The sequence below is a fragment of the Chiloscyllium punctatum genome, chromosome 29 (genome assembly GCF_047496795.1).
Source record: "Chiloscyllium punctatum isolate Juve2018m chromosome 29, sChiPun1.3, whole genome shotgun sequence".
Classification (NCBI taxonomy): Eukaryota; Metazoa; Chordata; class Chondrichthyes; order Orectolobiformes; family Hemiscylliidae; genus Chiloscyllium; species Chiloscyllium punctatum.
The window spans coordinates 70,363,007-70,369,262 of NC_092767.1; positions in this window are offsets into that span (position 1 = coordinate 70,363,007).

Consider the following 6,256-nt stretch of genomic DNA (forward strand, 5'->3'; position numbering starts at 1 on the left):
CCGGTGTGGATAAGAGACAGGGCCCGGTGTGGATTGGAGGCAGGGCCCGGTGTGGATAAGAGACAGGGCCCGGTGTGGATTGGAGGCAGGGCCCGGTGTGGATTGGAGGCAGGGCCCGGTGTGGAGTGGAGACAGGGCCCGGTGTGGAGTGGAGACAGGGCCCGGTGTGGAGTGGAGACAGGGCCCGGTGTGGATAAGAGGCAGGGCCCGGTGTGGAGTGGAGACAGGGCCCGGTGTGGATAAGAGGCAGGGCCCGGTGTGGAGTGGAGACAGGGCCCGGTGTGGAGTGGAGACAGGGCCCGGTGTGGAGTGGAGACAGGGCCCGGTGTGGAGTGGAGACAGGGCCCGGTGTGGAGTGGAGACAGGGCCCGGTGTGGAGTGGAGACAGGGCCCGGTGTGGATAAGAGACAGGGCCCGGTGTGGAGTGGAGACAGGGCCCGGTGTGGATAAGAGACAGGGCCCGGTGTGGATAAGAGGCAGGGCCCGGTGTGGATAAGAGGCAGGGCCCGGTGTGGATAAGAGGCAGGGCCCGGTGTGGATAAGAGACAGGGCCCGGTGTGGATAAGAGACAGGGCCCGGTGTGGATAAGAGACAGGGCCCGGTGTGGATTGGAGGCAGGGCCCGGTGTGGATAAGAGACAGGGCCCGGTGTGGATAGGGGGCAGGGCCCGGTGTGGATAAGAGACAGGGCCCGGTGTGGATAAGAGGCAGGGCCCGGTGTGGAGTGGAGGCAGGGCCCGGTGTGGATAAGAGACAGGGCCCGGTGTGGATAAGAGACAGGGCCCGGTGTGGATAAGAGACAGGGCCCGGTGTGGATTGGAGGCAGGGCCCGGTGTGGAGTGGAGACAGGGCCCGGTGTGGAGTGGAGACAGGGCCCGGTGTGGATAAGAGACAGGGCCCGGTGTGGAGTGGAGACAGGGCCCGGTGTGGAGTGGAGACAGGGCCCGGTGTGGAGTGGAGACAGGGCCCGGTGTGGATAAGAGGCAGGGCCCGGTGTGGAGTGGAGACAGGGCCCGGTGTGGATAAGAGACAGGGCCCGGTGTGGATAAGAGACAGGGCCCGGTGTGGATAAGAGACAGGGCCCGGTGTGGATAAGAGACAGGGCCCGGTGTGGATAAGAGACAGGGCCCGGTGTGGATAAGAGACAGGGCCCGGTGTGGATAAGAGGCAGGGCCCGGTGTGGATAAGAGGCAGGGCCCGGTGTGGATAAGAGGCAGGGCCCGGTGTGGATAAGAGACAGGGCCCGGTGTGGATAAGAGACAGGGCCCGGTGTGGATTGGAGGCAGGGCCCGGTGTGGATAAGAGACAGGGCCCGGTGTGGATTGGAGGCAGGGCCCGGTGTGGAGTGGAGACAGGGCCCGGTGTGGATAAGAGACAGGGCCCGGTGTGGATAAGAGACAGGGCCCGGTGTGGATAAGAGACAGGGCCCGGTGTGGATAAGAGACAGGGCCCGGTGTGGATAAGAGACAGGGCCCGGTGTGGATAAGAGACAGGGCCCGGTGTGGATAAGAGACAGGGCCCGGTGTGGATAAGAGGCAGGGCCCGGTGTGGATAAGAGGCAGGGCCCGGTGTGGATAAGAGGCAGGGCCCGGTGTGGATAAGAGGCAGGGCCCGGTGTGGATAAGAGACAGGGCCCGGTGTGGATTGGAGGCAGGGCCCGGTGTGGATTGGAGGCAGGGCCCGGTGTGGATAAGAGACAGGGCCCGGTGTGGATTGGAGGCAGGGCCCGGTGTGGATTGGAGGCAGGGCCCGGTGTGGAGTGGAGACAGGGCCCGGTGTGGAGTGGAGACAGGGCCCGGTGTGGATAAGAGACAGGGCCCGGTGTGGAGTGGAGACAGGGCCCGGTGTGGAGTGGAGACAGGGCCCGGTGTGGAGTGGAGACAGGGCCCGGTGTGGATAAGAGGCAGGGCCCGGTGTGGATAAGAGACAGGGCCCGGTGTGGAGTGGAGACAGGGCCCGGTGTGGAGTGGAGACAGGGCCCGGTGTGGATAAGAGACAGGGCCCGGTGTGGATAAGAGACAGGGCCCGGTGTGGATAAGAGACAGGGCCCGGTGTGGATAAGAGACAGGGCCCGGTGTGGATAAGAGGCAGGGCCCGGTGTGGATAAGAGGCAGGGCCCGGTGTGGATAAGAGACAGGGCCCGGTGTGGATAAGAGACAGGGCCCGGTGTGGATTGGAGGCAGGGCCCGGTGTGGATAAGAGACAGGGCCCGGTGTGGATAGGGGGCAGGGCCCGGTGTGGATAAGAGACAGGGCCCGGTGTGGATAAGAGGCAGGGCCCGGTGTGGAGTGGAGGCAGGGCCCGGTGTGGATAAGAGACAGGGCCCGGTGTGGATAAGAGACAGGGCCCGGTGTGGATAAGAGACAGGGCCCGGTGTGGATTGGAGACAGGGCCCGGTGTGGATTGGAGACAGGGCCCGGTGTGGATTGGAGACAGGGCCCGGTGTGGAGTGGAGGCAGGGCCCGGTGTGGATAAGAGACAGGGCCCGGTGTGGATAAGAGACAGGGCCCGGTGTGGATAAGAGACAGGGCCCGGTGTGGATAAGAGACAGGGCCCGGTGTGGATAAGAGACAGGGCCCGGTGTGGATTGGAGACAGGGCCCGGTGTGGATAAGAGGCAGGGCCCGGTGTGGATAAGAGGCAGGGCCCGGTGTGGATAAGAGACAGGGCCCGGTGTGGATAAGAGGCAGGGCCCGGTGTGGATAAGAGGCAGGGCCCGGTGTGGATAAGAGGCAGGGCCCGGTGTGGATAAGAGGCAGGGCCCGGTGTGGATAAGAGGCAGGGCCCGGTGTGGATAAGAGACAGGGCCCGGTGTGGATAAGAGGCAGGGCCCGGTGTGGATTGGAGGCAGGGCCCGGTGTGGATAAGAGACAGGGCCCGGTGTGGATTGGAGACAGGGCCCGGTGTGGATAGGAGACAGGGCCCGGTGTGGATAAGAGACAGGGCCCGGTGTGGATAAGAGACAGGGCCCGGTGTGGATAAGAGACAGGGCCCGGTGTGGATAAGAGACAGGGCCCGGTGTGGAGTGGAGGCAGGGCCCGGTGTGGAGTGGAGGCAGGGCCCGGGGTGGATAAGAGACAGGGCCCGGTGTGGATAAGAGACAGGGCCCGGTGTGGATTGGAGACAGGGCCCGGTGTGGATTGGAGACAGGGCCCGGTGTGGAGTGGAGGCAGGGCCCGGTGTGGATAAGAGACAGGGCCCGGTGTGGATAAGAGACAGGGCCCGGTGTGGATAAGAGACAGGGCCCGGTGTGGATTGGAGACAGGGCCCGGTGTGGATTGGAGACAGGGCCCGGTGTGGATTGGAGACAGGGCCCGGTGTGGATTGGAGACAGGGCCCGGTGTGGATAAGAGACAGGGCCCGGTGTGGATAAGAGACAGGGCCCGGTGTGGATAAGAGACAGGGCCCGGTGTGGATAAGAGGCAGGGCCCGGTGTGGATTGGAGACAGGGCCCGGTGTGGATAAGAGGCAGGGCCCGGTGTGGATAAGAGACAGGGCCCGGTGTGGATAAGAGACAGGGCCCGGTGTGGATAAGAGACAGGGCCCGGTGTGGATAAGAGACAGGGCCCGGTGTGGATAAGAGACAGGGCCCGGTGTGGATAAGAGACAGGGCCCGGTGTGGATAGGAGACAGGGCCCGGTGTGGATAGGAGACAGGGCCCGGTGTGGATAGGAGGCAGGGCCCGGTGTGGATAAGAGACAGGGCCCGGTGTGGATAAGAGGCAGGGCCCGGTGTGGATAAGAGACAGGGCCCGGTGTGGATAAGAGGCAGGGCCCGGTGTGGATAAGAGACAGGGCCCGGTGTGGATTGGAGGCAGGGCCCGGTGTGGATTGGAGGCAGGGCCCGGTGTGGATAAGAGACAGGGCCCGGTGTGGAGTGGAGGCAGGGCCCGGTGTGGATAAGAGACAGGGCCCGGTGTGGATAAGAGACAGGGCCCGGTGTGGATAAGAGACAGGGCCCGGTGTGGATAAGAGACAGGGCCCGGTGTGGATTGGAGACAGGGCCCGGTGTGGAGTGGAGGCAGGGCCCGGTGTGGATAAGAGACAGGGCCCGGTGTGGAGTGGAGACAGGGCCCGGTGTGGATAAGAGACAGTGCCCGGTGTGGATAAGAGACAGGGCCCGGTGTGGAGTGGAGACAGGGCCCGGTGTGGAGTGGAGACAGGGCCCGGTGTGGAGTGGAGGCAGGGCCCGGTGTGGATAAGAGACAGGGCCCGGTGTGGATAAGAGACAGGGCCCGGTGTGGATAAGAGACAGGGCCCGGTGTGGATAAGAGACAGGGCCCGGTGTGGATAAGAGACAGGGCCCGGTGTGGATAAGAGACAGGGCCCGGTGTGGATAAGAGACAGGGCCCGGTGTGGATAAGAGACAGGGCCCGGTGTGGATAAGAGACAGGGCCCGGTGTGGATAGGAGACAGGGCCCGGTGTGGATAGGAGACAGGGCCCGGTGTGGATAGGAGACAGGGCCCGGTGTGGATAGGAGGCAGGGCCCGGTGTGGATAAGAGACAGGGCCCGGTGTGGATAAGAGGCAGGGCCCGGTGTGGATAAGAGACAGGGCCCGGTGTGGATAAGAGGCAGGGCCCGGTGTGGATAAGAGGCAGGGCCCGGTGTGGATAAGAGGCAGGGCCCGGTGTGGATTGGAGGCAGGGCCCGGTGTGGAGTGGAGGCAGGGCCCGGTGTGGAGTGGAGGCAGGGCCCGGTGTGGATAAGAGACAGGGCCCGGTGTGGATAAGAGACAGGGCCCGGTGTGGATAAGAGACAGGGCCCGGTGTGGATAAGAGACAGGGCCCGGTGTGGATTGGAGACAGGGCCCGGTGTGGAGTGGAGGCAGGGCCCGGTGTGGATAAGAGACAGGGCCCGGTGTGGATAAGAGACAGGGCCCGGTGTGGATAGGAGACAGGGCCCGGTGTGGAGTGGAGACAGGGCCCGGTGTGGAGTGGAGACAGGGCCCGGTGTGGAGTGGAGGCAGGGCCCGGTGTGGATAAGAGACAGGGCCCGGTGTGGATAAGAGACAGGGCCCGGTGTGGATAAGAGACAGGGCCCGGTGTGGATAAGAGACAGGGCCCGGTGTGGATAAGAGACAGGGCCCGGTGTGGATAAGAGGCAGGGCCCGGTGTGGATTGGAGACAGGGCCCGGTGTGGATAAGAGACAGGGCCCGGTGTGGATAAGAGACAGGGCCCGGTGTGGATAAGAGGCAGGGCCCGGTGTGGATTGGAGACAGGGCCCGGTGTGGATAAGAGGCAGGGCCCGGTGTGGATAAGAGGCAGGGCCCGGTGTGGATAAGAGGCAGGGCCCGGTGTGGATTGGAGACAGGGCCCGGTGTGGATAAGAGGCAGGGCCCGGTGTGGATAAGAGACAGGGCCCGGTGTGGATAAGAGACAGGGCCCGGTGTGGATAAGAGACAGGGCCCGGTGTGGATTGGAGACAGGGCCCGGTGTGGATAAGAGGCAGGGCCCGGTGTGGATAAGAGGCAGGGCCCGGTGTGGATAAGAGACAGGGCCCGGTGTGGATAAGAGGCAGGGCCCGGTGTGGATAAGAGACAGGGCCCGGTGTGGATAAGAGGCAGGGCCCGGTGTGGATAAGAGGCAGGGCCCGGTGTGGATAAGAGACAGGGCCCGGTGTGGATAAGAGGCAGGGCCCGGTGTGGATAAGAGGCAGGGCCCGGTGTGGATAAGAGACAGGGCCCGGTGTGGATAAGAGACAGGGCCCGGTGTGGAGTGGAGGCAGGGCCCGGTGTGGATAAGAGACAGGGCCCGGTGTGGATAAGAGACAGGGCCCGGTGTGGATAAGAGACAGGGCCCGGTGTGGATAAGAGGCAGGGCCCGGTGTGGATTGGAGACAGGGCCCGGTGTGGATAAGAGGCAGGGCCCGGTGTGGATAAGAGACAGGGCCCGGTGTGGATAAGAGACAGGGCCCGGTGTGGATAAGAGACAGGGCCCGGTGTGGATAAGAGACAGGGCCCGGTGTGGATAAGAGACAGGGCCCGGTGTGGATAAGAGACAGGGCCCGGTGTGGATAAGAGACAGGGCCCGGTGTGGATAGGAGACAGGGCCCGGTGTGGATAGGAGACAGGGCCCGGTGTGGATAGGAGGCAGGGCCCGGTGTGGATAAGAGACAGGGCCCGGTGTGGATAAGAGGCAGGGCCCGGTGTGGATAAGAGACAGGGCCCGGTGTGGATAAGAGGCAGGGCCCGGTGTGGATAAGAGGCAGGGCCCGGTGTGGATAAGAGACAGGGCCCGGTGTGGATAAGAGGCAGGGC